Raw genomic sequence first — 12,189 nt, forward strand, 5'->3', positions numbered from 1 at the left:
AGAAATTTGTGCATATTTCAGCCTTTTTTCCTCTCTTAACCTCAAATCCGAACTTAAACATCAAAGCACATCACAAACATTGTGAATCTCTAAGATTAAACGCAAGAACAAGGTGAAATTACCTCCTAGATACTTGTTTCAGTTCTGATCGGTTTGAATTTGAGTTCCAAGAACGGTTGCGTTTGCTTGATTCACGATCTCTTTCCTTCTCTTGCGGTTCTGTTCTTCCTTCTTCTTTCCTTGCTTCAAATTCAGTTCTGGCTTTTGCTTCGTGTTTGAATGTTTGTGTGGTAAAGGAAAACGAAAATGGATGTGTTGGTGATAATGATGATTGTGATTGTGGCTGAGAGTTTGTGATGGATTATGATGATGATGATTGTTGTTAGTTGAAGGTGATGATGAAGGTTTGGTTATGGAGGATTCAAGGTTGTTGTGGTGGTTTTGTGGTGGTTAGAGGTGGTGAATGAGTTTGTTATGGTTGAAGATGAGTTAGTTAGGGTGGTGGAGTGGTGGAGAAAAAGTGGTTATGGTGGTGGTGATGAGTCTCACGTGAGAGAAAAAGAGAGGGAGAAGAGAAATTAATTTTTTTATGATTTTTGTGTATTTTGTGAAAAATGTGATAATGATTGAATTGAATCCTTGACCTTGACTTGGACTTATTTATAGATGACATGGTAAGCTTTGGGCCAATTGGAGTGGGACATGTGGCACTGGACTCTAACAAACTTTTGTGGACTAATAGCATTTGGACACGTGGCACTTGGATTTAACACACCTAAAAGGGATTAAAATGCAAATAACAAAAGTACAAGGACAAAATATGAAAATTAAAACTAAAATTGAATTGAAAAAGTAAATTGAAAATTAACGTAAAGCGAGACGATTAAAAATAACAAAGCAGATTAAAATGAATCAGAAATATTATGCGAAATGACCAAAACGCCCCTAGGGACTAAAATGACTCGAAACGACTCAAATGCAATTTTTAAAATGATTTCTTAACAAGGGATTAAAGCAAGAGTTCATACAAGCGAATTAAAAGACTCAGAGACAATTTTTAGAATTTAAACAGGGTTTTAACACATGAAAAGACTAAAATGCCCCTAGGGGCCAACTGACTCAAAATGACTTCAAATGCAATTTTTGAAATGGATTCTGACATAGAATTGAAATGAAGACTTATTCACACTATTTGAAAAGACTCAAACAAATTTTTAAAGATTGAAAGAGATTTTATCATGGGAAATGACTAAAATGCCCCTAGGGGCTAAACTGACTAAAAATGACTCAACTGATATTTTTTGAAATGAATTTTAACATGAGATTGAAACAAGGACTTATACAAACCAATTTAAAAGACTCAAACAATTTTCAAGGACTAAAATGAGTTGAATGCAGGAAATGACTAAAATACCCTTTTATGTGAATTTTGCAAGTAATATTGAAATAAAATGCAGAGAAAGATGTAATTGATCAGAGACAAATCAAATGAAAGATACAAGAAAAGAGGAATTGAGTTAGTATTTTTAGGTCCAAAATTAGGGTATAACAGCTGCCCCTATTTAAGTTTCTTTGTCCGGAGAGTCAAGAGACGAAGTCTTAGGGTTGACGGGACGAAGATACTTAAATATTAACATTTGCACTGCTTTTGGACATAAAAATACGCTCTTAGATTTTTAAAACATGAATATCATGCAACATTTTGATTATGAATGCAAGACAAGCAACTGGAGTCTAACAGAGCATGTCATATCACTGGGGATTTAGGCAGACATTGACAGGGTAGACAAACCAGGGGACAAAAGATAGGTACAAGCTGTTCTTTGGATCGAACCTGCCACTTGACCGAGAAATACAAACAAGAGATGGGTACAAGCTGTTCTTTGGATCGAACCTGCCACTTGACCAAGGAAATACAAACAAAAGATAGGCACAAGCTGTTCTTTGGATCGAACCTGCCACTTGACCAAGAAATACGAACAAGAGATGGATACAAGCTGTTCTTTGGATCGAACTTGCCACTTGATTGAAAACATAGCCATATAGGCAGATACAAGCTGTTCTTTGGATCGAACTTGCCACTTGATCGGAGATATAGACAAAGGGTAGACACAAGCTGTTCTTTGGATCGAACCTGCCACTTGATCAATACCACAACATGTAAGTAGGTGCAAACTGTTCTTTGGATCGAACTTGCCGTTTGACCGATAACAAAACATAAGCAAAGGGTACAAACTGTTCTTTGGATCGAACTTGCCGTTTGACCGGAAACATAGACATATAAGCAGGTACAAGCTGTTCTTTGGATCGAACTTGCCACTTGACCAAAAACAAGACACAAATTGGAAGTTGGATTTAGAAAGATTCAAATTGAAAGTAGGTTGATATTGATTTGATTTGAAAATAGACATGACCATTTTTGTTGGCCCAAAAGCAAATTGAGAGTGAATTGACATTGATTTGAATTGAATTGAAAGTTGACATTGAAAGAGGCATTGAAAGATGAGAATAATCAGAGACATAGACATAGACATTGAATTGAGAGTTGAAATTGATTTGAGTTGAATTGGAAATTGGAACTGAATTGAAATTGAGATTGGATTGAAATTGGAAATTGATTTGAAATTGAAATTGAGATTGAGTTGAAACTGAAATCGAGATTGGATTGAATTGAAATTGAGGTTTGAGAGTTGAGATTGCATCGAATTTGAGATTTGAAATGATTTGAAATTGAGATTGGAGAGTTGAGATTGCATCGAATTTGACAGTTGAAATTGAATTGAATTTGACGGTTGAAATTGAATTGAATTTGAAATTGAATTAAGTTGGAAATGGAAATTGGGTTGAATTGAAAGGGGAGATTGGATTGAAATTGGAAGTGGAAACTGATTTAAATTGAAATTTTGAAATTGGAAATGCAACATGTATGTATGGTATAACAAGATCATTGAATGTATAAGCACATAAAATGCATGATTATGCATGTATGAATGCTTGAAATGCATGATTGGTTTGTAACTTGACAGAGAAGTTTCACAAAGGCAGACAAAACATTGGAAGATTGGGCACGTGGTGGCTCGTGCTGCAACATATTCACAGGGGAAAACCTCTTTGGAGAGATCGTCGTTGAAAGACGTATCGAAACCATGGCCGAGGGCAATATAAACTTGCAGAGGAGGGACCCTTGGAAGATTCTTGGATACAGGTCGCCGTTGTTGGGCGTGTTAGTGCTGGGTAAACATTGGATGTTCGCATCTGTGGTCAATGCTTTTTCAATATTTCATTCTTTCATTCTTTCATTTTTCAATCCCATTTTGGCCTGAACCGCCCTTTCGGGTTTTCGATTCACCGGGGAGTAAAATTCTTTTCATTGTCCCATTTTTGCCTGAATTGCCTTCATAGGCTGTCAATCAGCGGGGTGCTCATTTTTGCCTAAGTCGCCCTTTCGGGTTTTCAACTTAGCGAGCTTTTCATTTGCATTTTTTTCAATTTTTTTCATTTTCATTCTGTTTTTTCATTCTTGCCATTGACCACAGATCATCCTGGGGGAGTAACCTGCTTGTAACATGTATTGAAATAGACATTGACATTCGTTTATTCATGCATGTTTCATTGAAATGTACCCTATTGCTCAGGTTTGTTTTCAAAATAGACAAGAAAAGATTTTTCAATTTTCAAAGATGTTTGTTTCAGACATTGACATTATTAAATATAGAAAAGAAATATTTTGTATATAGCTTTGAAAGTAGAAAGAAAAGTAGAGTTTCAAACAAAAGCACAGGCTCAAATTGATGTAGAAGGGTGAAAATTAGCCAAAGGCATAACTCCACGGATTTACAAAGCTTGGAAAATGGTAATTTTATTGGTTGGTGATACATTGAACACGATGACCGCTACATTTCATAGAAATTTTGAATTCACAAGTACAGAAGCCTCTGATGAAGATGATCATTTGACAGTTGCAGATGCCCCAAGGGGTGATAGTGATTTGCCAGATATAGTTACTCGTCTTTTATTGTCAACCTCATTTTTGCATGAACCGCCCTTTCGGGTTTTCGGCTCATCGAGGCGCTCATTCTTGCCTGAGTTGCGTACAATCTCAGCGAGCTTTTTCATATATTTGTTTTTTTTTGTCCCTAACTTTTGCCTGGATCACCCTTTCGGGTTTTCGATCCACCGGGAAGCGCATTTTTGCCTAGGCCGCCCTTTCGGGTTTTCGACCTACCACGCTGTTCTTTTCTTTTTAGACAAAGTATTTCTTGACTATATCGGCATTGACAGGATTTGGGAGCTCAACACCATCCATGTGTGTAAGGATTAAGGCACCACCTGAGAAAGCCTTCTTGACAACATAAGGACCTTCGTAGTTAGGTGTCCACTTGCCCCTTGGGTCGGGTTGCTGACTTATCCTTCTTTTCAATACAAGTTCGCCTGCCTTGAATTCTCGAGATCGGACTTTCTTGTCAAAAGCATTCTTCATTCGCACTTGATACAACTGTCCATGAGCCATAGCATCCATACGTTTCTCTTCAATCAGATTCAATTGATCATACCGACTTTGACACCATTCAGCCTCAGTTAATTTTGCTTCCATGATTACCCGAAGAGATGGAATCTCCACTTCCAGTGGGAGAACTGCTTCCATACCATATACCAAAGAGAAAGGGGTTGCCCCGGTTGAACTGCGCACTGTAGTACGATAACCATGCAAGGCAAAAGGTAGCATTTCATGCCAGTCTTTGTATGTAGTGACCATCTTCTGAACAATCTTCTTGATGTTCTTGTTAGCGGCCTCAACTGCACCATTCATCTAGGGTCTATAAGGAGAAGAGTTGTGATGTTCAATCTTGAATTCTTCACATAAAGCTTGCATCATGCTATTGTTCAGATTGGAACCATTGTCAGTGATGATCTTGTTGGGAACACCATATCGACAGATGATGTTATTCTTGATAAACTTGACAACCACTTGCTTGGTCACATTGGCATAGGATGCAGCCTCAACCCACTTGGTGAAATAGTCAATTGCCACTAGAATGAAACGATGTCCATTGGAAGCTTTTGGCTCAATTCTTCCTATCATGTCAATGCCCCACATAGAGAAAGGCCATGGGGAAGATATAACATTGAGAGCGTGTGGAGGCACATGAATCTTGTCAGCATAAATTTGACATTTGTGGCATCTCTTGGCATGTTTGTGGCAATCACGCTCCATAGTTATCCAGTAATAGCCGGCTCTTAACAGTTTTCTTGACATGGTGTGACCCGAAGCATGGGTCCCAAAAGTACCGTCATGTACATCATGCATCAATTTCTCAGCTTCTTGCTTGTCAACACATCTCAACAAGACCATGTCATAGTTCCTCTTGTATAGGATTTCTCCGTCCAGAAGGAATTTGCTAGCCCATCGTCTCAAAGTCTTCTTATCCCTGTTGGAAGCACCAGGTGGATATTCGTGATTCTGCAAGAATCGTTTGATGTTGTAATACCAAGGCTTTTTGTCATTCACATCTTGATCAGCCTGATCTGGCGTATTTTCAATAGTAAACACATGAGCGGGTCTATCAAGACGCTGTACTTTGATTACGGGCACATCATTCCAGTGATTGACACGAAACATAGAAGACAAAGTAGCAAGAGCGTCAGCCATCTGGTTTTCATCCCGAGGGATATGGTGCAGCTCAACCTTGGTAAAGTATGTCAACAGACGTCTTGCATAGTCACGGTATGGGATCAGCTTCTCATGATGAGTTTCCCATTCACCCTTTATCTGATTTATAACAAGTGCAGAATCTCCATAGATGTCAAGGTGTTTAATTCTCAGATCGAGGGCTTCTTCAATGCCCAAGATGCATGCTTCATATTCAGCTATGTTGTTTGTGCATTCAAAAGTTATTCGAGCGGTGAAAGGAATGTGGTGCCCCTGTGGAGTTACAATGATGGCTCCGATCCCTTTACCATAAGCATTGACAGCACCATCAAACACTAATCCCCACTTGCTATTGGGGTCCGGGCCTTCATTGATCAGTGGTTCTTCACAGTCTTTTGCTTTCAGATACATAATCTTTTCATCAGGGAAATCAAATTTAATTGGCTGATAATCATCAAGAGGTTGACAAGCAAGATGCTCAGCAAGGATGCTTCCCTTGATTGCTTTCTGAGCTTTGTACACAATATCATATTCAGACAACAACATTTGCCAACGTGCAATCTTTCCAGTAACAACAGGCTTCTCAAAGATGTACTTGATTGGATCCATTCGGGATATCAACCAAGTTGTATGATTCACCATATAATGACGCAGGCGTTTGGCAGCCCAAGCTAAAGCACAACAAGTCTTTTCAAGCATTGTATACCGAGTCTCGCAGTCGGTGAACTTCTTGCTTAGATAGTAGATAGCATGCTCTTTCTTACCAGTCTCATCTTGCTGACCGAGAACACAACCCATTGAATCATCTAACACTGACAGATACATAATCAAAGGCCTTCCTTCCACGGGTGGGACAAGGATAGGTGGTTCTAACAGGTATTCTTTAATGCTATCAAAAGCTTCCTGACATTCATCATTCCATACAACAGGCTGATTCTTTCTGAGCAATTTGAAAATTGGTCCACAGGTAGTAGTCATATGAGATATGAATCTTGAAATATAATTCAGACGTTCGAGGAAACCTCTGACTTGCTTTTCAGTTTGAGGGGCCGGCATCTCCCGGATGGCTCGGACTTTGTCAGGGTCAACTTCAATGCCTCTTTGACTGACAATGAAGCCTAGCAGCTTTCCAGATCTTACACCAAATGTGCACTTGTTAGGATTCAATCGCAGCTTGTACTTTCTCAATCTTTCGAACATCTTTTTCAAATACACCACATGCTGCTCTTCATCACTTGACTTCACAATCATATCATCAACGTATACTTCAATCTCTTTGTGAATCATATCATGAAACAGAGTGGTCATACCCCTTTGATAGGTAGCACCAGCATTTATCAAGCCAAACGGCATCACTTTATAACAGAACGTTCCCCACGGAGTGATGAAGGACGTCTTTTCTCTATCTTCAGGTGACATCCGTATCTGGTTATAGCCAGAGAAACCATCCATAAAAGAGAACACTTTGGACTGAGTAGTACTGTCAACAAGCACATCAATATGAGGCAATGGGAAGTTATCTTTTGGACTGGCTTTGTTCAGATCTCTATAATCAACACACATTCGAACTTTCCCATCTTTCTTCGGTACTGGTACAATGTTGGCAATCCACTCAGGATATTCAGCCGTCATGAGGAAACCCGCATCAATTTGCTTCTGTACTTCAGCCTTGATCTTAAGAGCCATGTCTGGACGAGACCTTCTCAATTTCTGCTTGACAGGAGGACATTCAGGTCTTGTCGGTATCCGATGTTCCACAATCTTGGGATCTAGACCCGGCATATCTTCATAGGACCATGCAAAGACATCTGGATAATCGTGGAGAAGCTGAGTGATCTTCTTTTTCACCTCTGGCTTAAGTGCGGCACCAATCTTAATCTCTCGCTTGTTCTCTTCAGTACCCAGGTTGATGAGCTCAATCTCTTCCTGGTGAGGCTGAATGACTCTCTTTTCTTGCTCAAGTAGTCGAGTGATCTCATACGGTATCTCTTCATCCTCATCTTCAGCTTCATATACAGGGAATTCAAAATTTGGAGGAACCATAGGGTCACTGTGTTCAACGGGTTTATTATGGTTCAATCTGCACAATATGATTGGGATGATTTTAGAAAAATGTTTTTCATGCAGATTTTTGAAATTAATAAGAAAATACAGATTTTTTTGGTTTTTTCTGGCATTACCATTATTTCCAAGAAAAAGGCACTAAAAAGTAAAAAACAAAGAGTCGTGAGAAAGACGACAACTTTTTATTGATAACGGCAATGCCGAAACAAACATGCCCTTACAATGACATCACTTTCGCCTTGGGCAGAACGAAAGGATTGTTATTTTGAAAACAAAGAAAAACATGAGCAACAAGACACATTACATGGAAGCATGCATGACTAAAGGAACATCAATGGCCTCCCAATTTCTCACGGTGCCTCCTGGTACAACAAATGTAGGCACGTAACTACTTTCAGCAGCATCTTCAGCAATATCATTAATAAACCTAGCACTGTAGAAAGTTCCTGTTGAAACACCAGAGGTTGGGGAGAATCCAAGCCCCTCTTTGCGCTTGTTCTCCAAGATCTGAATCACTTTGCCCCAGCCGGCAGCTTGCCCTTCTTGAACAGCCTTCTGGGCGTCTTTCAATGAAGCCATACTAGCACTAGCTCTTCGGGGTTCTGCACCCTCAACAGTCAAGCCTTGAAATGACGTCCCTTCAGCGGACCCTGCTTCAACACAAGATAAAGATGACACTTGGCTAACCAGATGTGCTTCTTCACCATGTACAGTGACAATCTTACCGTTCCGCATGAACTTGAGCTTTTGATGCAAAGTAGAAGTTACTGCCCCAGCGTCGTGAATCCACGGTCTTCCGAGGAGACAACTGTAAGAAGCATTGATGTCCATGACCTGAAAAGTAATCTGAAATGTATCGGGACCAATGGTAATTGGTAGATCTACCTCCCCAAGAACATCTTTGTGAGATCCGTCGAAAGCTTTAACCAAATAGCTACTTCCCCTCAGAGAAATTCCATGATGACTCAACTGCCTTAGTGTAGATTCAGGCATTACATTCAAGGATGATCCAGTGTCCACCAGCACATTGGATATCATGTCAGACTTGCAGTGTACCGAGATATGCAGAGCTAAATTCTGGTGTTTCCCTGCTTCGGGGAGCTCATCGTCACCAAACCCCAAGTTGTTGCAAGCAGTAATGTTACCCACTATTCCATCAAACTGATCCACAGAGACTTCATGATCAACATAGGCCTGTTCCAGTACTTTCATTAACACTTTCCTGTGAGCTTCTGAGCTCAAGAGCAGAGACAAGATGGATATCTTTGACGGAGTTTGCAGCAGCTGGTCAACGATTTTATAATCGCTCTTTTTAATAAGCCTCAGAATTTCGTCCAGGTTAGACTCTTCAATGGGCTGGCCCGAGGGGCTGGCATTCTCTTCCTCAAGGTTAGCCATGTTTCTTCTCTTGTACAATCTTGTCTGATAAACTCTATCTGGTTGGTGAATCTTGCGAGCACGAGCCACCTTTCAGACTGCGGCAGAAGAACCAGGAGACAATGAGCACTGGAAGCCATTTGTGACCGATGAATGATGCATATGATGCATGATATGCAAATGCGAAAAGACTCTTTTTTGTCAGAGGACTTTGTCAAAGTGGTTGTGAACATCACTGAGAAACACGGTTTTATTTGAAAATCTTGAGCAAAACTAAAAGTTTAGTTGAGATGGTATCACTTGGTGTTCACATCCGTGATGTTCAAAAGATGACTTGTCTAAGTCCTCCGATAAATGCATGGGAAAAAGTTTATGCATGTATGCATGTATGCATGATTATGTTCAAGTTCGGAGAAAACATGGTGGGTTGAAGTTCAAAGTCGAGGAGTCATGGGTGGACACGGTGTCCGGTGAATCTAGGGCTTTAGGATAATAGTAACCGGGTTCTAAAAAGTTCCCAAGTTGCAACCTCTCCAACGTATATCACGGTGTCACGAGACAACACTCGCTCCATGATTATCCGTAAGAAGGTCTAACTTGAGTGTAGTATCGCGTGACGACTAAAACTCGAGACAACACTCGGTTTAGCCTCCGCACTACGTCCTAGAAAATGGCCATGGATGGGTTTGGTTATCTACGGTTCATAGCGTCATAGAACAATTAGAAGTAAAGTGCCTAAACACGACAACACGCGCCGACAACATCACCCCTAAAATGCCTTAGCTATGTGGGATTGATCGCATAATCCAAAACACGAGGCAACCCCCGGAATGAATTGTCGATTATATCCCTCCTAAATCCTAAGTTCACTCAGCCCGGGTGCAGGACTTTTGATATTCTCACCCCACACGTTTGCAAGAAATTAAACATTTATTCACATAAGAAAGCAAGTAAGTAAAAAGAGCGCAAGCGTGGGAATAAAGACTAGGCGTAACTCTCGAATCTCCCCAGTGAAGTCGCCAGCTGTTTTATCTTGGTTTTCGGGTGTCAAACATTGATTACGTTTGAACCTTTTAAACCGGTGATATCTTATTTTTTCTTGGGAAGGGAAAAAGTAAGCAAAACCCTTGAGAATCGAGGTCCAGGAGTTGTTTTCGCTACGGGAAGGTGTTAGGCACCCATAACGACTATAGTATCCTATAGGAACCGTCTTTAATTTCTACGCGCGCGCTTTATTTTTAAATGCTATTTAAGAAAGTTATATTAAACCTAAGAATATTCTAAGTGAAGAACTGGAGGGAGAAGAATGTTTTTGGATTTTTTATTTTAGTTGAATTGAAGGAACTTTGTTCCTTGCCTACGTACCCGTTTAAGGGATCAAATCCACCGTAGTTCTCTTCCAAAAATGTTTTTGTTTTTGTTGGTTGATTTTAAGTTCAAAAATTGGAATTTGAAGAATGAGAGAGAGGCCTCAAGGGCATAAGATTGTAAAAAGGTGAGGTGGAATTAGTTATTTGCAAAAAAACTCAAAGTATGGTTAAAATTCATTAAAGTTTGATTAAGAAGATGAAAGGGAAAATTACAATGGGATTTTGATCCCAAGGTTTATTATGAAAAAAGAGTTTGAGTGATATTGTTCATATTTTTTTGGAAAATGATTTTTCTAAGTGTAAATCCTAGGCATTCATCCAAACATACAATCCTAAACATGCATATTCTAGCTATATACCTAAAGTGATGTGTGTGCATGTGTCGGTGCTTGTGTCGGTGTACATCATTAGAGTCCATTGTCCTTTACATCATTGGCCTAATTACATGCTATGGTCTTGCAAGAAATTAAAATTGCATAAAAGTAAAGTACAAAAAGTCCTAAGTATTACATTTTAATTTTTGGTGAAACTTAAAGTGCAAGAAATAAGATGGATATGGAATGAAATGGGAATGCTTATGAAAAATATGAGACATGAAATGAAATGGTTAGTAACACATGGTAATATCAAAAGAAATAAAGCAAGAAAAACGCCATAGCACAAAGCATAGAAAACAACCCAAAATAAAGGCAAAATGAGTGCAAAACATGACTAAAATTTGCTCATAAAATGCAAGAGCCATATGACCTATAATTCTCACATCCCAACACATTTTTAATGGGTTTAGAATCAGGCTTTAGAATGGGAATTAAGGCAACATGATTAACTTGACATTTTTTAAAGCAAACTTAAGCATATTTGCATTATTTATTTACACAAGTAACTTGTAAGCTAAGTAACTAATCAAGATTCACACTCATGCAGCAATATCAAACACAAACAGTAGCTAAAACTTCATAAAATCAAGTGGTATAGGTCACAAGTATTCATCAAGAAATTGGAATTGGAATCAAGCAAAATTCCATCAATTTTTTAGCACAAAACATCACAAAATAGCAAGAAAATTAACCACATTATTTTTTACCAATTTTTAATATGCAAAAGTTATCACAAAACAATACAAGATTATCAAGAAATGTGTATGAAAATTTTTAGAACTTTTAAAGAATTTTTAGACACAAAAACGTATAAAACTTCACAATTTTTAACAAAAATAGTAAACAATTGACAAGAAAATACCACACACTTTTTAATCAAGATTTAACATATGACAATATCACAAAAATATCAAGAAAATGATCAAGAACACATAGGAATTTTTTTTTAGGAATTTTCAAAGAATTTTTAGGCTTAAAATGTGCAAGAAAATCACTAATTTTAACAAGAATAATAAAAAAAAAATGCTTCAAATATTTTTCTCAGGCTTTAGCACAAAAAAATGTCACAAAAACGTTAGGAAAAATGTCAAGAACACATAGAAAAAGATTTAGGAATTTTTGTGAACAAATTTGGACAGGCAGGGGTGTATGTAGCAATTTTACAACAATAAACGCAGGCAACAGGGGGTGCAATCAGCATAGGCAAAGCAAGGACAGCAGGCAGTAAAACAGTTTGGGCCTAAAAAGATGTGGATCATGGCAAAACAAGCTGGACCGGTTCAGGAACGGGTCGGTTCAACCGAACCGGTCCAGCAAAAATGGTATAACACTAGCAGCGCTGCTGCTCTTT

Source organism: Medicago sativa, chromosome 4 (genome assembly GCF_051527215.1).
Source record: "Medicago sativa cultivar Bolivia chromosome 4, Bolivia_mono, whole genome shotgun sequence".
Taxonomy (NCBI): domain Eukaryota; kingdom Viridiplantae; phylum Streptophyta; class Magnoliopsida; order Fabales; family Fabaceae; genus Medicago; species Medicago sativa.